Source organism: Acanthochromis polyacanthus, chromosome 5 (assembly GCF_021347895.1).
Source record: "Acanthochromis polyacanthus isolate Apoly-LR-REF ecotype Palm Island chromosome 5, KAUST_Apoly_ChrSc, whole genome shotgun sequence".
Taxonomy (NCBI): domain Eukaryota; kingdom Metazoa; phylum Chordata; class Actinopteri; family Pomacentridae; genus Acanthochromis; species Acanthochromis polyacanthus.
The window spans coordinates 44356647-44378265 of NC_067117.1; the positions used below are offsets into that span (position 1 = coordinate 44356647).

General features: G+C 40.3%; 2 long non-coding RNA genes across 5 annotated transcripts; one reads left to right on the plus strand and one right to left on the minus strand.

The window, feature by feature from the left end:
• The first annotated feature begins 2022 nt into the window (after nucleotides 1-2022).
• Nucleotides 2023-3332, plus strand: LOC127534056 (uncharacterized). The gene is made up of 2 exons (XR_007942002.1): nucleotides 2023-2306; nucleotides 2829-3332. It is a non-coding gene; the product is annotated as an uncharacterized LOC127534056 (long non-coding RNA).
• A 10104-nt stretch (nucleotides 3333-13436) lies between these two features.
• LOC110968825 (uncharacterized) lies at nucleotides 13437-18196 on the minus strand. 4 transcript variants are annotated; one of them, XR_007942000.1, is made up of 5 exons: nucleotides 18095-18196; nucleotides 16402-16476; nucleotides 15485-15683; nucleotides 15172-15351; nucleotides 13437-13859 (listed from the first exon to the last, which is right to left on the minus strand). It is a non-coding gene; the product is annotated as an uncharacterized LOC110968825 (long non-coding RNA). The 4 variants fall into 4 exon arrangements; XR_007941998.1 differs by having other exon boundaries at nucleotides 15485-15723; XR_007941997.1 differs by lacking the exon at nucleotides 16402-16476 and having other exon boundaries at nucleotides 15485-15723; nucleotides 18095-18185.
• Between the last annotated feature and the right edge of the window lie 3423 nt (nucleotides 18197-21619).

Consider the following 21619-nt stretch of genomic DNA (forward strand, 5'->3'; position numbering starts at 1 on the left):
TGATTGCTAGACAAATCGTTGTTAAAAACTGGAAGAAGGATACACCACCATCTACTCATGAATGGTTGATGGAAATGGCCAAGGTGGCTGCATATGAAAGAATGTCATATAAGCAACTGGGGAATATTCTTTTATACAGCAAAAAATGGGATAGGTACATGCAATACATAGGATATGTTTGAATATACTTGGTTAGGTGTGATTATATCTTTGTGTGCAGCCGATTGGCATTATGATGTTTGTGGTGGTGCATCCCTTTTCTTGTGGACAAGGAAGAAAAACAATTTAAGTGAAGCCCTGTTGTGTATAAATTTATGCAGAGTCTGTCCGGACATCAAGAGGCAGGGCAACAGGACTGCAAGTCGTTAGGCTTGTGGAGATGGACACGTGTTGGATCAATGGACATGTGTCGGATCAATATAATGTATGGACTTTTTATTTTTTTAAATTGTGTGGAAATTGAGGGATTATGGTGGGATGGCCTCGGGGAGGTGGAGTGGGTGTGAATGGTGGGGTTGCATGGTTTATTCCTTTTTGTCACTCTATGTACGGATATACTGTTGGATAAAAGAACATCTAATAAATTATAAGTATCAAAAATCAAGTCTGTCTGTCTCTCTCCGGTTTTGTTTCTTTGTTTTAAGGAACATAATACTGGGAAGAGTTGAGAGAGGGAGCCTGGAACTAGATGGCTCTACTTTATTTATAGAATTTTCACAACAGGACATTAATATCACTAATATGACCGAGAAGGTCAAACAAGAACTCCGAACGGATGAAAGTATGGTCCTTTGTGATGGTAATGGCAACAAGCTCGTGGAAAGTAGCGGGACATCTGGTATGTTGTAATATTTAAAACGTTTGTTAATTACCCTGGCTTTATGCCTTATAGCTAAGATTCTTTAAAGGAAATAAATATTTATTTAGCATGGTAAGATAATGACTGGTTACACTAAAAAATGTATACATTGTAGCACCATCAAAAATTTGTCTCAAGTCTCAGGCTGTCCTTTGAATTATTTTTTTCTTGTGATTGACCTTTGTACATATCCATAGCGATAATCACAATCATCAACAAGATGATTGTTATGTTTCTGTTGGACACTTAAAAAACCACAAATGAGGTTTAAAAAAATATTGCTGTCATTGTAATAATAATGTACTTCAATCAAAGTGATGGGGAGGAGTCAAGGTTAAAGAACTATACTTAATACAATGATCTCAGAGTGCAATGACCATTTTTTGTCTTTGGAAAATCTCATCTTTGGTAGACTTATTGCTTGAAAGTGTGAAAAAATCACAAAAGTGGTTAAGAGAATACAAACTAGTTATACTGGTAAATGAAACAAGCACATTTTCTGTATAGGCTCTTTATATACCAGCACATGGCATAAGCTCTCCCATTGAAAAACAATAACACATTTTTGGTCTTTTCTGTTGGTCTGGCATTCTGGAAACAGAATGCCAGAAAGATAGTTGCGCTGACAGAGAGCGCCTACAAAGAGCTCCAGAGGAGAAAGAGGAGGAGGAGTAGGTAAGAAACAATTTATCAATCCAAAAACACAAAAAATAAATTCTAAATTCTGTTGTAAACATCTGCATATCTGAATGGAGATGTATGTTGGGAGCCCTTGTTAATTGTAGTGTGTTTTTTTTTATTTGTCTTTATTCAAATACAAGTAGCTCAAGACTATTCTATATTAAATTAAATAGTCTCCTAAAAGTTGAAGACAGCAATCTAAATGGCAGTCGTTGTTTTTTACAATGTTGGCAAGTGAAACTTTCCCTCATTCCACCAGCGTCAATGAGGAAACTGTCAAAGAAAAGCTGGAGGAGCTCTTCCTGGCAGCAGATGAGTTGCCAGGTGTAATACAAACGCTGAAGGACCTGGGACAATATGCCAGGGCGATGACAACTGTAGCCCTGACAGAGGAAGACCTGGGGCCTATTTCACGAAGCAGGTTTTACAAACTCTGAGTTTCTTCTACAACTCTGAGTTGATCTACTCTGAGATAGAAAACTCTGAGTTTTCGGTTTCACAACGGCTGATTTGAGTTGGTTTAATTAACTTGGAGTAGTTTGACCCGGAGTTACGCGCGTGCACCGCAAGTCTGAAAAGACAGCATCAATGGAACCCCGATTCGACGAGTCACCATGGAAACGGGGAAGCGAAAGGCTGCGTTTTTGAACTGGAAGTTTTTAACGCGCTCATATGGCGAGTTTGAACACGTTTTTAGAAAGAAGTGCAACACCGCTGCAGCTGCAAAAGAGAGAGAGACGGCGTGGAGAACAGCCCGGATCAATGCGTAAGTTTAAATGTAGTCCTTTGTAATCGTAATAATATTACAGGGAATAACTGTCTGAATGGCAGCCTAGTAAGTTATTTCATTTAGGTGAAATCCCGACGGGGCAGCATGAAATATAAAAACATTGTTCAAACAGGTCAGACCTCAGCATTATCTCATGGAGGTACTTCATGTTGATCATGTTTTACATTGTAAAGTAGCCTAAATATTAAGTGACTGTTTGACTGTGCAGTTGTTTTATCCACACATAGCCTAAATGTCTGCATCCATATCATGTCCTGTTAAATAATTAAGCCTATTTAAACTAACATAGACTTCTGCTCAGCCAACAGAAAGAAAGCAGATGCCTGTAAAACAGTGGTATAAAATGTCATGGATGCATACATATATATATATATATGTATGTATATATATATACATATATATATATATATACATATACCTTGTAATTGTAAGTAGGCAACACTCCAAAGATTGATCCAAATGGTAGTTTAAGTTTACTGAAACATGTCGCTGATCTAGGATGAAGAGGATGAAACTGTGTCTGCTGCCTTTACAGAGGGGGATCCAGAAAGGCATACAGAGCTATGTTACTGATAGTTCTCTTCTCATTCACATTTTGGGTGGAATATAGAGTGTGACATTTAGCCTACACTGAAGTATTGCACATTCTCATCCTTTTTAACAGAGCATGGCTGGACAGCAGCAGGATGGTTCCTCAGCTTCCACTGCACAGACTGACACAGTGAGATGGATGTTCAGGAAACACCAGAGCTTCATTCTGTGGAATTCATGTGCAACTGTAGAATTGAATGTCCTCTATGTATTCCCAGTTATCAGTAAAACAGATTTACAAACTGCATTTGCTGAGAAAAATCCAAAAAACAGATTAGGAGGGCAGATCTGGAAATTGAAATACTGGAGCACAAGTTAGAGGTGGTGATGGTCACAGGTGAATTATGTTAACTACTGGAACATGAACTGAACTATCTTTTATTTGTAGGAAATAAAGAAGAGCAAATGAAATGTGTATCATGTCTTTATTTGCTGTGGTGATGATGATGGAGACTTAAACTCTAAAGTGATTATTGCATACGGTGTCTCTGACTGCTCTGCTGTCCTGGATAGCTGCAGGTGGATGGGCTCATCATCTGGGTCTTCAGTTTGTAGGGCAGGGTGTTGCTCTCCTCTAATAGTGGTAATATTATGAAGAACAACACATGCCACAGTAATATCACAGGCCCTCTCAGGGGTCACCCTGAGGAGACGTAGGCTCTGGAAACGGGCTTTCAGCAGGCCTATGGTCATCTCCACCCGGGCTCTGGTCCTGCAGTGAGTCCGGTTGAAGTTCTGTTGGGGGCCTGGTTCAGGGTCAGGGTATGAGGTCATCAGCCTGGGTTGTCATGGTAACCCCTGTCACCCAGCAGAAGGCCATCAAACTCTCCTGTAATGTATAGAGGATACATCAGAGCATATTAAAGGAGGGAGACAAGAGAATTCTATTGTGAAAATCTTTATGCTGCTGACCACGCTGCAGTCTGTTGCTCAGGTTAGACTCTCCATAAATCCTGGAGTCATGAACAGACCCAGACCACGTGGCCTCCACATTAGAAATGATGTATGCAGCATCACATATGATCTGGACAGTGCAGAGAATGACAGATGTTGAACTATGATGCAGTCTTTAACATTTAGAAACAGTAGTCAGTCTACCTGTAGCCTACCTGCACATTTATGCTGTGAATGGACTTCCTGTTCATGATGTGAGGGAGCTGTGATGGGGATGTGTGTGCATCTATGCAGCCAATCACACAGAAAACTTTTCTGACTGTCCTCCATACAGTTGTCTTACTGTAGTGCTCTGCATCTCTGACATTATATAAAAACTTTCATTTGCAAAGAACCGCAGCGCAACACACAATATCTGCTGGATGTGAGAGCATGACTGGTTGGTAATGTAAATGTAAGGACGGATTAGGTTGTTTATGTAGGTTATGGACTTAAAACGATTAGGAAACGGTACCGCTCAAACAGATAATTGTCCGGAAATGCGAGAACATTTATGCGCGGTCTGATAACAATCTACCGACGAATATTTAATTATCTGTGCAGTAATGCTGCTCCTTTATCCACTGGATCGTTAATAAAAGCTGTTCTACGCCAAAACTCGCTCGCTTACTGACTGAATGAATGAGGAAATGAAACAGCGTGTGGCTGAAAGAGGGCGGAGACAGAGAGAAACTCGAGGTTTTCTCAGATAAACCTGCTGGCGACCAGGTTAGAGTCATAGAGTCTGTTACTGCGGTAACTGACCGAGAGTTGAAGTTACCCCTCTTTGTGAAACAGGCTCGAGTTACCCCTCATTCCCTGGTTAGAGGTACCTCGCTTCCTGAAACGGAAAACTCTGAGTTTCCCTCATTTCAGGGTTAACAAACTCAGAGTTTTCACTAAACCTGCTTCGTGAAATAGGCCCCTGACCTCTGTCAAGGCTACATTTAAATGTGTCATCTGTAGAGGTTTGTAAGGTACTCGTCATTTATTGCATAAAATCAGCTTGCACCTTTTTCGGTGGCCAAAAGACTTTGAATGAACACGGAGGAAACACATATCCATTATGAGAGAGTTTACTACACAAAAAACATTTGATAATTTTAAAAAAATGTTGTCTGATGTATTTAAAGGTATTTCAGAGACACAACACACTCAACTATGCTCACAACAAAAAAGGAGATGTAGTATCACTTTGGATTTTAAAATGTCAGCAACTTGCAATATGTAAAAATGGCCTGTGGTCAATTGTCATTAATCTATTTTATCAATGTACCATGTAAGACAGTGCTGACATTAGGATACTGACAGTACAATTTTTTTCTGATACACAGTTTATATGATTCTTGCAGAGCTAATGTCAAACCCTGTTGTGGGACCCTGCTGCTGCAGCCTGATTGGCTGCTGGCAGTGCACAGACCAGTGGACAGCCCATGAGCCAAGCTGCCCCAAGTGCAGGGATCCTGACTTTGGGCAAAATAATTTTGAACTTACAGGAATGGAAGAGACCGTGAGAATTTTGAAGGACTCAATTCGTGATTGATTTTTATTTTTTTTTATGTTTCAGCATCCATTTCTTCCAAGTTTCTGCTTGTGATTTTCTGTTTTTCTGTTGATAATAAAATTATAATAGTAATGTTTTGTTATATTCCTTTTTAATAAATGTTTCTTTGTATACCTTTGTTTCCTGAGTCAGGTCCTTGTTCTGTCACCCCTGCTGTAGTTAAAACACATACAACAAATACATCATTGTAGTTGCTTTGTTTTACTGTACGGACTTGCAAACACATCCAGGTCATGTAAATGAAATCTACTTTTTCCATAGCACAGCAAACTCTTTTGAGAATGGAAAAATGTAATGTCTCAAGGTAGTTTAATTCCCAGTGAGGCCAAGCAGTGAGGAGGAGCATGCCACTGTCTGTCCATAGGAGCATATGAACATTGTAAGATCCTTAGTCCTGTCGTTGTTTCTCTCTCTGGTGTCCGTGATGTGCAGGTGAAGGAGAAAATGTCCGTGACACTGACTTTCTTTAAAAGTATTTTATTAAAAGAAAGAGCAGCATCAGCACAGACAGAACCTGCCTGGAAGGAGCCGGCCAATTGAATCCTCCTTGCTGGACAATGATCAGCAATCAGGTTTTATAGGTTTTCAACATATAGGAGGGGTTAAAACAAATGGTTCTTTATTGCCTACCATATGGGGAAAGCAGAGAGCATCCCCAAACAACTCCCCCTTGTCTACAACAGCTGAAGAATCCCTAAATCAGTATTTTAGACAGAAGAACCCTCATAAAAACACCTCCAACAGGGCTCTGTAAACAGGAGAACACTTTCCCATGGCATGGGTAGACTATAATGCAGATTCCATCTGTGGTCAGAGACATCAGAGCAAACACTACATATAACAAGCAACTCATATCAAATACTAGAATAAACAAAACAGATTCTATACTACTAACTTATTAAGTAATACATGTAACAGATCAAATACCACAGTCCCTCAACTGAGTCCTGGATTTTCTTCTGAATTGGCTCACACTGCCATCTACTGGGCGAAAAGGGAAACGGTTCTTTTCCAGCTCCCTCATCTGGCTGTTCTCAACGTATAAAGCGGCATGAAGGAGCAGCAGTTCTACTCCAAGCTCCTCCTGGACGACCGAGTTTCTCATCAGGACACGCCATGCAGCTGAAATGTCACAAAGTTAAAATGACCCACATATTTAAAAAGTAAGACAAAGTAAGGCTTTTATTTTGGTGGGGAGTCCATTTGACCCGTGACGGTCAGGGGTCATGTGCTTCCGTTTTTTCGTTTTGAGACCTGAAACGAAAAAACGGAAAATTGAAATCCAAAAAACAAAATTCGGCCGTAATTTGCTTGTGTTGGTTTCGTTTTTGGTTTTGAATTGAGAAAGGAAAAAAACGTTTTTTCATTTTTGGTTGAAAACGAAAAAACAAAAATTGAGCCGTTTTTCCCTTTTTCGTTTGTTGGTTTGGTCAGAAAAACAGATTATACTTTTGGCCCCTGGACAAGGGAGGACGGGGGGGACAAGGGACAAGGTACGGACAAGGTACGTTTTATCCGTTTGTCTCCTGGCTATAAAAGACACAAGCAGAAACAAAAAATCAAGCCGTTTTTTCGTTTTTTCGTTTTGAGCAAAAAACAAAAAAACAGGAAACGGTTCGTTTTTTCGTTTTCACCCCAAAATGAAAATACGACTCAATATTCCGTTTCATTCATGGGCGGGGCTTCGGACCCTGCCAGTGCACAATCAAGCTCCTGCCCATCACAATAAAGCTCTTGCGCTGGCATTCATAGACAGACTGACTTTCATTGTATTGCCTGCCCCCACTGCACTTCCCCTAACTCTAAATCAAAGCAAGTCGTGTACACAGTAATGACAGTCATAACCAGTGGTGTAGTCTAGTTTTTTCTACTGGGTATACTCCAACCTCATAAACCAAAGCCAGGTCAGGTTCTCATATATGTGCGCGTGCACACACACACACACACACACACACACACACACACACACACACACACACACACACACACACACACACACACACACACACACAGCACCAGCTCCTTTATTTCAAACAACCAATTAGATACTTATAGAGATTATAGCGTCAGCAGCTCCTCCTCCTGCCATCAGGTAGACCTGATGTTTCCTCTTCATCAGGTAGAGCTGATGTTTCCTCTTCATCAGGCTCCCTTTCCTAAACTTTAACCTTATCTCCAGCTGTAGTGTTCCCTAAAGTGGCAGTATTCACAGGACAAGCAACAGGCTTATTAAAACACTGAAATAGTTTCATTTAGCTTTGCTTTCTTTTTCTTATTTTTTCTCCACTGACTGATGTTGGGTCATTAGAAGTTCTAGACTCATGTCCCTCTTCTTCTAAGCCAGGGGTATTCAGCTAAAATTCAGAGAGGTCCAGTCAGCAAAGGTCCAGAACATCATAATGTCTAACTTGAGTTACTGTGATATATGCTGATGTAACCTGGTAGTTTTATTAGAGTCTGCCTGTAATCAAAAACTGACCGTCAAATAAATTCAGTACGGTTCAAAAACATTTTGACATTTATTAATAAATAACTTTTATGTAACTGTATATCTTAAAATAAAGTGCAGAACTTAAAAAAAGCATGACTGAACAACCTGAATCAACTTCTATACATCTTTTACAATAATTAAATCTCATAAATGTAAACATTTGAACACTTTTACATTTTTGTCTGTCTCATATCACTCCCCTAATATCTCTGCAGCTTAATGGGAGAACTGAGCTGCTGCTTGTTTGAGCCGTTCTCAAAACATATTTTGATTATGTTCATAGTTGAGAAAGCTGCCTTACAGCTGTTTGCTGAGCCAAACATGTTCAGCATGTGACCACAGTCTGTCCTCTAGAGATGTATAAGGCACAAAAGATACGACTCACAGAGCCAATGCTTTGTAGTGAATCTGAAGAGCCGACTCCGAACGTATTTAATGGAGTATGGAGTTTAACACTGTCCTAGCAGAAAACATGTTACTGGATCCTAGATTAAAGAAGCTTGCCTTCAGTGACAACAGAGCTGTTGATGAGACACTTCAGAGAATATGAGCAGCAGCAGCAGTCTGACACCTCCACCATTAGAGGACCAAGTGGAGGAGGAACCTCAAACTTCTGCTGTGGAGGCTCTTTGATGGAAGAGCTACAGGAGATGATTCAGGAGAAATCCTCCAGCTGATGTGGTAATGGAGGATCATATCTAGAGGAAGCCCTCATCCAACCAGCAGACGACCCACTGAGCTGGAGCAGGACAAGGCCTCAGTCTGCCCCACCTGGTGAAGGTGATGGAGGAGAGACAACTTCTTCCATCTGAGAGAATCTTCTCAAAAACACGGCAGATATTCACTGAAAGAAGAAATGTATCAGCCCATCCAAGCTCAGCCATCTGATTTTTGTGAATGTCAGCCAGCTCTGAGGACATTTATACTGTTTGAATACTGAGTCTGGTTCTGGTTCTGTTCTGGTTCTGTGGGTTCATGTGCAGAGTTTTGTTCATTTATTTTTTGTGCAAAAAAGTTTGGTGGAAATAATAAACAAAAGCAAGAATACCTGTTTTTGTAACAGAGCAAATATACAAAATGAGTCAATTATAAGGCTTCTCATAAAAACACTGAGCGAAAAAGAGTTTGTTTGTCAAAACGATTCATATTTGCCAGGTTAGGCAAAAACGTGAGGCTACAAAGAATAATAAATTAGGAGCCATTTGAGAGCCGAAAGAACAGGCTTTTCTTTGGAAGCAGTGCCAAAAGCTCTCTGAAAAGAGCTGAACTTCCATCACTACTGTCCTCTTTGTCCCTCATCTCTCAGCTGCTTTTTGAAGGCAGAGCTGCGATGCGATTCAGTGACGTCATTGGCTGAGTAGCGTCACGTGGGATGATTGAACTCGTACATAATTGGTCTGTGCGTTTCTGAGCCGATAGACCAATGATAACACTGGAAAGCTGCACCGGTAAAATAGAAGCGACCTGTCAAATTTACACCCGTATAGACGACGTCTGGGTCCGGATCCGGACCGCGGTCGGCCTTTAGTGAACCCTGTTCTCAGCCAGACACCTTCCCCTGTCCCATACAGCTTCACCGCTTCCTGACACAGAGAAAAATGAACGTTATGTCAAAAAAACATACTAATACATGTGTTTGCGCATTTTTAAGTGGTTATATGGAAATTCGGACCGTATGTTTTGTGTCTTGTGCTCTAGAGGACAGACTGTGGTCACATGCTGATCATGTTTGGCTCAACATACAGCTGTAAGGCAGCTTTCTCAACTATGAACATAATCAAAATATGTTTTGAGAACGGCTCAAACAAGCAGCAGCTCAGTTCTCCCATTAAGCTGCAGAGATATTAGGGGAGTGATATGAGACAGACAAAAATGTAAAAGTGTTCAAATGTTTACATTTATGAGATTTAGGTATTGTAAAAGATGTATAGAAGTTGATTCAGGTTGTTCAGTCATGCTTTTTTTAAGTTCTGCACTTTATTTTAAGATATACAGTTATATATAAGTTATTTATTAATAAATGTCAAAATGTTTTTGAACCGTACTGAATTTATCTGACGGTCAGTTTTTGATTACAGGCAGACTCTAATAAAACTACCAGGTTACATCAGCATATATCACAGTAACTCAAGTTAGACATTATGATGTTCTGGACCTTTGCTGACTGGACCTTTCTGAATTTTAGCTGAATACCCCTGGCTTAGAAGAAGAGGGACATGAGTCTAGAACTTCTAATGACCCAACATCAGTCAGTGGAGAAAAAATAAGAAAAGAAAGCAAAGCTAAATGAAACTATTTCAGTGTTTTAATAAGCCTGTTGCTTGTCCTGTGAATACTGCCACTTTAGGGAACACTACAGCTGGAGCTAAGGTTAACGTTTAGGAAAGGGAGCCTGATGGCAGGAGGAGGAGCTGCTGACGCTATAATGTCTATAAGTATCTAATTGGTTGTTTGAAATAAAGGAGCTGCTGCTGCTGCTGCTGCTGCTGCGTGTGTGTGTGTGTGTGTGTGTGTGTGTGTGTGTGTGTGTGTGTGTGTGTGTGCGCGCGCGCGCGCGCGCGCGCGCGTGGACATGTGAGTGCACGCGCACATATATGAGAACCTGACCTGGCTTTGGTTTATGAGGTTGGAGTATACCCAGTAGAAAAAACTAGACTACACCACTGGTTATGACTGTCATTACTGTGTACACGACTTGCTTTGATTTAGAGTTAGGGGAAGTGCAGTGGGGGCAGGCAATACAATGAAAGTCAGTCTGTCTATGAATGCCAGCGCAAAAGCTTTATTGTGATGGGCAGGAGCTTTATTGTGCACTGGCAGGCTCCGAAGCCCCGCCCACCAATGAAACGGAATATTGAGTCGTATTTTCATTTTGGGGGTGAAAACGAAAAAACGAAAAAACGAACCGTTTCCTGTTTTGTTTGTTTTTTTGTTCAAAACGAAAAAACGAAAAAACGAACCGTTTCCTGTTTTTTTGTTTTTTGCTCAAAACGAAAAAACGAAAAAACGGCTTGATTTTTTGTTTCTGCTTGTGTGTTTTATAGCCGGAGCTATGCTGTTGTCATTTATTTTTTGACCTGTGAAAAAAATGTATTTTATTGTTTTTTACAATTACCTGTACATAAAGCAAGGTAACAGCGCATGAACAAGAAGCCGTCTTAGAAGCTGATTAAAGGCTGCTGGAACTGAAAACTTTGCAAATTGAAAAAATAAAAGAAAATGTTGTTCGGGGCCAAAAGTATAATCTGTTTTTCTGACCAAACCAACAAACGAAAAAGGGAAAACAGCTCAATTTTCGTTTTTTCGTTTTTAACCAAAAATGAAAAAACGTTTTTTTTCTTTCTCAATTCAAAACCAAAAATGAAACCAACACAAGCAAATTACGGCCGAATTTCGTTTTTTGGATTTCAATTTTCCGTTTTTTCGTTTCAGGTCTCAAAACGAAAAAACGGAAGCACGTGACCCCTGACCGTCACAGGTCAAATGGACTCCCTACCAAAATAAAAGCCTTACTGATAAATGGGTAATAAAAGATAAATTACGTGAAATAGCGTTTTTATTTTTGCACAGTATTTATTATATACACTACTAGGCTTGTGATAATGTTAGAAAATTATTATTATTATTTTCTAACAACAATACTACTACTATAATAATAATAATAATAATAATAATAATAATAATAATAATAATAATTATAGGTCTGCTGCCTGGCCTGGATACATCTAATGCGAGGACGTGAGATCGTTAAATGTTCACCTTTGCGATAAGTGTGACATCAGCCAGCACTCCGGTTGATGCTATGTCTGTTGATCATAAAATACGTGGGTCTTTTTAACTTTGTGACATGTCAGCTGCATGGCGTGTGCTGATGAGAAACTCGGTCGTCCAGGGGCCTATTTCACGAAGCAGGTTTTACAAACTCTGAGTCTCTTCCGCGACTCTGAGTTGATCTACTCTGAGATAGAAAACTCTGAGTTTTCGGTTTCACAACGTCTGATTTGAGTTGGTTTAATTAACTTGGAGTAGTTTGACCCGGAGTTATGCGCGTGCACCGCAACTCTGAAAAGACAGCATCAATGGAACCCCGATTCGACAAGTCACCATGGAAACGGGGAAGCGAAAGGCTGCGTTTTTAAATGGAAGTTTTTAACGCGCTCATATGGCGAGTTTGAACACGTTTTTAGAAAGAAGTGCAACACCGCTGCAGCTGCAAAAGAGAGAGAGACGGCGTGGAGAACAGCCCGGATCAATGCGTAAGTTTAAATGTAGTCCTTTGTAATCGTAATAATATAATAACTAGAAAAGCACTCGGAGAGCGCATACCTCCGCCATGCCGTTTGTCTGTTTGTTTGTCTGTCCGTCTGTGTGTGTGTGTGTGTGTGTGTGTCTGTTTGTCTGCTAACATCATAACTCAAAAAGTCATGGACGGATTTTCACCAAATTTTTACAGGATGTCCAGAAGAGCAAAAGTAACAATCGATTAGATTTTGGAGGTGATCCGGATCACCGTCTGGATCCAGGATTTTTTTGAAGGTCGAAGGACGGTACCCTTAGGTGCTTGCGGTGGCGCCGCCGTCAAAACACTGTGCTGTTACACTGTACATGAATGTTGTGCTTTGTGCACAAAGATCCCGGTACTTCATGTTGATCATGTTTTACATTGTAAAGTAGCCTAAATATTAAGTGGCTGTTTGATTGTGCAGTTGTTTTATCCACACATAGCCTAAATGTCTGCATCCATATCATGTCCTGTTAAATAATTAAGCCTATTTAAACTAACACAGACTTCTGCTCAGCCAACAGAAAGAAAGAAGATGCCTGTAAAATGGCGGTATAAAAGGTCATGGATGCATATATATATATATATATATATATATATATGATTATTTAGTTCTCTTTTGTGTCTTTTTTTTTTTGTCTTTTGGCCCCTTCACACCACAACAGACCTTGTAACTGTAAGTAGGCAACACTCCAAAGATTTATCCAAATGGTAGTTTAAGTTTACTGAAACATGTCACTGATCTAGGATGAAGAGGATGAAACTGTGTCTGCTGCCTTTACAGAGGGGGATCCAGAAAGGCATACAGAGCTATGTTACTGATAGTTCTCTTCTCATTCAGATTTTGGGTGGAATATAGAGTGTGACATTTAGCCTACACTGAAGTATTGCACATTCTCATCCTTTTAACAGAGCATGGCTGGACAGCAGCAGGATGGTTCCTCAGCTTCCACTGCACAGACTGACACAGTGAGATGGATGTTCAGGAAACACCAGAGCTTCATTCTGTGGAATTCATGTGCAACTGTAGAATTGAATGTCCTCTATGTATTCCCAGTTATCAGTAAAACAGATTTACAAACTGCATTTGCTGAGAAAAATCCAAAAAACAGATTAGGAGGGCAGATCTGGAAATTGAAATACTGGAGCACAAGTTAGAGGTGGTGATGGTCACAGGTGAATTATGTTAACTACTGGAACATGAACTGAACTATCTTTTATTTGTAGGAAATAAAGAAGACCAAATGAAATGTGTATCATGTCTTTATTTGCTGTGGTGGTGATGATGGAGACTTAAACTCTAACGTGATTATTGCATACGGTGTCTCTGACTGCTCTGCTGTCCTGGATAGCTGCAGGTGGATGGGCTCATCATCTGGGTCTTCAGTTTGTAGGGCAGGGTGTTGCTCTCCTCTAATAGTGGTAATATTATGAAGAACAACACATGCCACAGTAATATCACAGGCCCTCTCAGGGGTCACCCTGAGGAGACGTAGGCTCTGGAAACGGGCTTTCAGCAGGCCTATGGTCATCTCCACCCGGGCTCTGGTCCTGCAGTGAGTCCGGTTGAAGTTCTGTTGGGGGCCTGGTTCAGGGTCAGGGTATGAGGTCATCAGCCTGGGTTGGCATGGTAACCCCTGTCACCCAGCAGAAGGCCATCAAACTCTCCTGTAATGTATAGAGGATACATCAGAGCATATTAAAGGAGGGAGACAAGAGAATTCTATTGTGAAAATCTTTAGGCTGCTGACCACGCTGCAGTCTGTTGCTCAGGTTAGACTCTCCATAAATCCTGGAGTCATGAACAGACCCAGACCACGTGGCCTCCACATTAGAAATGATGTATGCAGCATCACAGATGATCTAACAGTGCAGAGAATGACAGATGTAGTTTACACGAGTTAAAAGGCTGTTTGTCCTGCTATTGTACTCCTAAAGGTTGTATAAACATTTTTACAAGGCACTTCAACAAAACAGGATCATTGTAAGATAAACTACTTGTCCTATAAAAATGCTTCAGTCAACAGAAGCCATCCAGGCTAGGAAAAGAATTTCTGATGATTTCAAATAAACAGAATACAGCTAAACATAACTTTAGTGACTATGACACACCTATATACCTGTTTTTAGAGCTGCAACAATTAGATGTTGCCAAATACATTATCAACTATTTTAATCTTTTTTTGTTGTTCAAGCAAGGAAAAAATGAAGCCTTAAATTGAAGTCTCTTAAAAGTATTTTTTTTTAAATTCTAGGCCCCTTTAGAGGAAATATTCAAAATGAAAAATAAATATTATTCCTGAAAAAACAAAACAAGCAGACTGGACCAATACTTGATCATTAAATCATACAAATATGGCGGTGACTTCATATTTTTTTGTTCTCATGCAATAAAAAAAGTACAATTTAAAACAATTAAAATTCTGGAAAACCAAAAGTGACATTGAAGGTCTTTAATATTGTAAATACGATAACTTTCTGATAGATTTTTCAGATCAAATAAAAAGAAAATGTTAAAAAAAAAGTCACTGGGTGTATTTGGGTCGGAGATGAAACTAGACATTTGTCATCTTCAGTTTTTGGAAACAATGGCTGACATTTTTCAGAATTTAGACTAAGAAACTCATGATGTACTCATTTAATCAAGACAATTATTGACAGATTTATTAACGCTTTAAACCATTGTTAGCTGCAGTACTACGTGTTTAATAGCTGGAACAAGAAACCTATTAACTGATTAGTTTATAGTCAGAAAATAAATCTGCAACTACTTTAATAGTCCATTAATCACTTTTATTTTTAGCCAAACATTCCTTTATTTGGCTTTTTCTTTCTGTAATTTTTTTTGGTCCTTTTGATAAAAAAAAGTCTGAAGAAGATGCTTTCAACTCAGTGAAACTAAAATGGTAAAGTTATTAAACTAATTAAAGATTAAATGAATGGTAATAAAAAATGATAAGCTCCACTTTGTCTGACTTACGATGCAGTATCTGGTGCACATGCTGCAGAGTGATTGTGGTACGATTGGCTGCGGGGTTTTTATGGAGATGTTCGACTTTCTGTAGTTGCAGGCGCTTCTCTTCTGGTTGAAGGAGGTCAGACAGTTCTGGCTGCAAAAATCCTTCATGGCTCTTTTAGCATCCGGAGCCAGAATGATGTCCTGAGCTCGAAAGATCAACCGGAGAGGAAACAAGATCAAGAGGAGGGACAAATTCAGTCACATTCAGCATTTTCAGGCACATCATCAGTCACTTTGCACATTAAATCAAAGCTAATCTGGCCCTGTAGCTCACTTTTGGCAGTTGTGGCAGATCGTTGTGGGTCCTTTGATGGTGGGAAGCGATGTGGTGAGGCAGTTGGTGGAGCAGAAGAACGCAGGAGAACCTTTCCTCTGGAACGCCATCTGGCCTTTAATCAGGTTCTTCTTGCAGTGTGAACAGGACATGTGCAGAGACGACGGGTTGGTGACGGGCAGCGTCTGAGTATCGGTACCTGAAGTTACAGAGAAGACAGATCTGATCCTCAAGTCCTCCTGTCAGCAAGAAAACAGCAGGAAGGAACAACAGGTGAGCCAGTGCTGCTCTGGATCTAATCCGAGCAAACATTGTGAAAAAAGATGATCTCTTTGAATGGAGAGAATACTGAGGTTGAAAATTTGCTGGCAGGTTCTAAAGATGTATTATCTTTTTTAAAAATATAAATATTAAACCATTTACGAGAGCCAGAAATTGTTAAATAACAAAACTAAATAAATGACATAAAATATACAAAGTGCAGTTCCATCAGAAAAACAGATCGACGCTTAAATCCACATTATTGTATCAAAATCACTGTTACACCCAGCCTCGGGTCACTGAACGCAGCATGAAACTGTCATCCTGTTGAAGCAGCACACACCACAGCTTTGTCCAACAAAAGTAACAATTTATTTCCAATAAACAAATATAAACAAAGGTTGTATTAAACAAACTAAAAGTAGGGATGAGCTTGAGCCAAAAATCACTAAACAAAGCCACGCTAAATTTCCTGAACACAAGGGTGAAAAAATGAAACAAAAAGTAGCAGCTCGATCTCTCTCCTCCAAATAACAAATGACAGGATGGACTGTGCTGCTGTGTGCCGGTTGGGACTGCGCAGGATGACTCGCCCATCTGGTCCTCCCTCTCTCTGACCCCCGGAAACGACGTCATCTTCCGCTTTTACATCTGACCTCCAAGCAGACCGAGCCAATCCGGCGCCGATCCGTCAACGTGGTGACCAATCCTGTCGGCGGTATGGCACAGTCCTATTTACATATTTGGTCGGTGAAATACACAGGACACACAGCGCAGAAAAAACAACCATGAATGACCGCAGTCGTAACAATCACATTATGTTTCATTTAAAAAACTGCCAAAAATACGCTCTTTGCACTAGACCCTGTTGAAAAAATAAAAACTAAAAAAAATTGGCATTATTTGACCAAAAATTGTCAAAAAAAGGAAGAATGATTGCATTTTAAGCTTTCCAGCTGCCCTTGAACTAATGCAACGTGCAATTCTGTCAGGAAAGTTAACACAATCTTATATTTCATTAAAAGGAAATTATATGGTATCAAAAAAGTTGCCAAAAAATAAACTCCATGAGATGCTGCTAAAAAATAATAATCTGCATTCCTTGTCAGAACTTTAAAGTCATGACCGACTCAGCTCTGACCGACGGTCACACGGCAAAAAAAAATCAGAGGCTATTCAGCTGAACTGCAGTCAATGTTTACACACAACAGACGGGTGAATGGAAACGAATTAGAGAAATTTAGAGCTAAACAGAAGACTGTTCATCAATACAATAAAATAACATGGCTCAAAAACAGTTGTTGGAAGAAACATTCAGCACGGTGAAACATCTTTATCGATCACATACAGAGCTGTGCGGGAAAACCTTGTAGAGGTTGTAAAATCCTAAATATTAAAATATCTTCAACATGTAGAGTTATGTATGTATCTGTGGACACTTGGAACTATGTTGTACAAATGTATGATGTGATTTCAGGTTGTTTCCTTTGAGCTCTTGTAAAACAGACTTTAATTTTTCACTGTAAATGCGTTCTACTGCGCAAAACTCACTTCTGAGATCTCTCTACCTCCAGTCAGGATTTTATATTGCAGACAAAAAATGAGCTCATAGTGAGAAAAAAATGCATAAAAATGCACAAAACCTGCTTGGGGTTCAGAGGGTTCACGGAGTGTTGCATTAATTTAGTTCCATCTTTTAGAATATGAAGGCTGTTGTAGGAGAGGATCACTATTTGTCTGATAGGGTGCTGACTCAGGGTTGGATAACCAGGGTCACACCAGGAGTACCGGCCAGAGCACCACTTAAGGCCGCTCAGAGTATAAGGTGAACAAAGGCTAGGAGGCGGATGTTGATACTTTTTCTGTACTGTACTCCTTATGCAGCATCAAACCGAGACAGACCAAGTCTTTGGTTAGTGTGTGGTTTCCTACAATAAAATAAAAGATGCAACTTAGGTAAAAATAAAGAAACATATCCATGAATGAACTTAAAGTATAAATTGTCACTAATTCAAGAAACAAGCAATAATTAAATGAGGGAGGTAATCAAAGATTACAGGCTTAATTCTGCCACACAGTGATAATAAATACTTTAAACATGCTGTCAAGTTGCCGTAAATATCACACAGCCCACTTCCGGTATAACGCTCTTACTGTGATACAACTTCCGGTAACGATCCGCGCTAAACAGCGGCAACGAACAGCATCAAACTCAGCGCATTTGGCACGGCGACAACGCCCCCCAAAATACACATACACCAACAACTAACGTACAATCATTACTAAACATGATATTCATCACTAAACAACACATATATGCCACACAGGTCACACAACAACCGCACTCACCCGTCTTCTACGCACACACATCCATCTGCAGCACAGGTCCTGCCAGAATGACTCTAACCAGCAGAGCAGCGCACACACCCACTCGCTCTCACGCTGCATGACGTCACTCACCACACAACTATCACGTAAACAGGCCCATCCACAAGGTTAGGAATGCAATGAAAACAACTGAGAACAGATAACAATGTACATCAGAAACAGTCATATAGACTGGCAACTTTGGGACCTTTTCTACAGCTGTGCTGCTTAAAGCTCCAGTGAAGCATAAGATTTACTCCAGGAGTCCAATTTAAACAGTAAATCTGTGAATTTAAAGAACCCTCCGGTGCCAAAACACTTCACAGCAGATTTATTACCGTCACAATGAATTTCTGTCACAGCAACTGCAAGGTAATCTGCAGAACTGAGCATTGACCGTACGATGATTTCCATCAGAAATGTGTGTCTGGGGCGCCCGTATAGCTCAACAGGTTAAGCGGGTGACCCATGTGCAGGGGCTGGTCTCTGACGCAGCGGCCGGGGTTCGATTCCTGCTTGCGGCCCTTTGCTGCATGTCTTCCCCCTACTCTTCTCCCCCATTTCCTGTCTGCCTTTACTACAACTTTACAAATAAAGCCAAAAGTGGCAAAAACAAACTAGAAAAGCACTCAGAGAGTGCAGACGTCCACCAAGGATAGAGAGGAAAACAGGAAACCCATGCAGTAAAGGATCATGAGCTGGAATTAAACCTGCATCTCTGACACAGTTCTGTTTATGAATCACCTTCTTAACCAGTTGAGCTATCTGGACACCTTGCTCCAATTTGTTGGACGACATACTAACCTATGATGTTTTTGTCATACTTTGGACCACATACTAAAACATACTAAAAAATTCAAAGTGATCCAGAATCCAGGATCCTTTCCGGATTGCCACCAAAATTAAATCAGCTCTTCCTCTTACCATAGTCTACATCCCCTCAAAATTTCATGTGAATCTGCACAGGCGTTTGTGAGTTATCTTGCTAACGGACAGACACACAAACGCTGGGTGTCACACACTGTAAAAACTGCTGCTTAGATCCTACTCAAAAAAACATGAGGCAACATTTTCCAAGCACTTTTCAGTAGTTTAGTGAACTTCTCTCTTTTTTGATTTAGAAAAACTCAAAAATTAGTATTTCACCAAGTTAAAAGTTCTGAGTACTGTGTGGAAGAAAAAGTCAAAAAAAAATTGAGTTGAACTAACTTAAAAAACAGTCAGTTGTTAATGACATCATACTGTCAAGTAAGATGCAGATGTTGAGGTCTCAGAGAGCACTTAGGCCCACTTAAGCCTTAAAGGTAACAAAGGTTTTGAAGCAGACAAAGATCTGAAGAAGAAACATTATACGTTAACCACATGATTATGCTTGCTGAAATACATATATTCTAGAGTGTTGATCTGATTAAAGCGATGATTCGGATGATTTATTATGTTTAGATTAAGAAGGATGATTTGAGGAGTGATTCTGTGTAAAGTAATCTCTGTTTAAGCTCTGTGTGTGTGCAGGCCTTAAGAAAGCAGAAGTGCAGAAAGCAGCAGTCACCATGACACAGCAACCTCCTCAGAAAAGGGAAGTTTGGGGAAATGTGTGTGTGTTAACAACAGAATGTGGACACTGTATTTGCTGTAAAACCATGACTTCTGTATTACTGATGTATGTGATAACAAGTTGATTGCACGAGTTAGACGGTGTCAGGGGCGTACCTAGCTAGAGATGTGTGTAGGGGAGAGAGTATAAAGAAGCAGTGACACAAGCACTGAACGGGAGACGTTTGCCGGAGCTGTCAGAAGAGCTGCAAAGGGGAACTTGGCCGGAGTTCTGAAGATTCTTCACCGCATCTATTGCCCTAGAGACGGGAAGACGACGCAGGACTTAGGCTCCAGAGATCGCTGAGAACATCGCTGGAGGCAAAGTCTTTTTCTGACTTTGATCAACAAGCGAAGACCACACTCTGCCAAACGGAGAGTCCTAAGAGGTTCTGCAGTTATCCAGAAGAGACCAATAGAGGGAAGAACCGACTACATCCAGAGAGGCAAAGGAGGCAGCAGCACAGGGCTGTTCCCCTCCCCGGGGCTGGGAGACCCAGTGACCCACTACAGCCTGAACAGACGAGGGTTCCCCATCATCACCATCCAACAGAGAAGACAGCTGGGGCGTAAGCACTAACGTTCCAGCCGATTCCAGAGATAACTGCCAGACCACGATTGGCTCACGGGACTCCTCCGCTCCCCCTGCTGAAGGAAGAAACCCTTTTGTCCGCAAAAAAGACTTCGTACCGAGTCTACCGGACAACTGAGGACTCCTCCCAGACGCAAGTCCAGATTGGGTGGTACAGTAGTGGCCACGCTGTTCGCTCTCTCTCCTAAAAATACTAATTAGAGAAGACTGTCAGGTACGCTCAATTTAGTTACTTTAGTATCATTTTTAATAATCAGGACTAATTAATTGTTTAATCATGAATTGATGCTGTGCCCCTGCTAATTTTGCTTAATAAAACGCTTTATTGCATTTAAAGAGAAGCCTAATGAAATTATTATAAACCACTGATTCTGCATAGTGGTAAAAAGTTAAGTTGATTGTGTGCATTAAATCCAATGGTTCTTAAAGGTTACTTAGTCCAATTTGAGAGTGTTTAAACATTACCCCTGAGGTTAGTTTTCCAAACCTCTAAAACCAACCTAGGAATATCACTTAGTGCATGCAGTCCTTAGAGAGAAGCTGACCGATAACGAATGTGAATGATAGATCAATTCTACTACTTAGAAGGGCTGCTTAGTGAGATAGCATTTATCAGATAAGAGGGGTGAGACGTTTGGATGTAAGGCAGTCAGAACCTGGGCGAGTGTCTCTCGACTCCAGCTTAATTATTCTACTGAATCCTGTTAGGTGGAATTCTAATAGGCAGATAGAATCTAACCCTTTAAACGGAGAGCTGGTCCTGATTTAACCTGAGGCAAGGGTTAAAGAAGGCTAGACTGGCGGACAATACTTAATAAAATAAAGTAAGATGATGTCATACACTCAATCTTATTGCTTTAAAAAAATTCTTTTTCATGGTTTGAAAGTCTAAATTACTTTATAAAATTAGTATGAAAAAAACAATAAAATCTGGTCCATTGAAGAAAGAAAAGTATTTGTGTCCAACATTTAGTAATCAAAAGCATTTTCTGCAACTTCACAGTTCTTAACTGTTTAAATACGATTTTTGTTTTAAAATCTAAAATAGATCAAAGTAAACTGTGACCTGATCTTCAAGTGCTGAACAGAACAGTGTTTTAGCATATGTACATATGCCCGAGGGTAAGAGAACAAAACAAAGTTTTTGATTTTAAGAGGCATATTAGAACACTTCAACTTCTTCTTCTTTTCCTTTCGGCTTTTCCCTTCAGGGGTCGCCACAGCGAATCAATTGCCTCCATCTAACCCTGTCTGCTGCATCCTCTTCTCTCTCACCAACTACCTTCATGTCCTCTTTAACCACACCAACTACCTTCATGTCC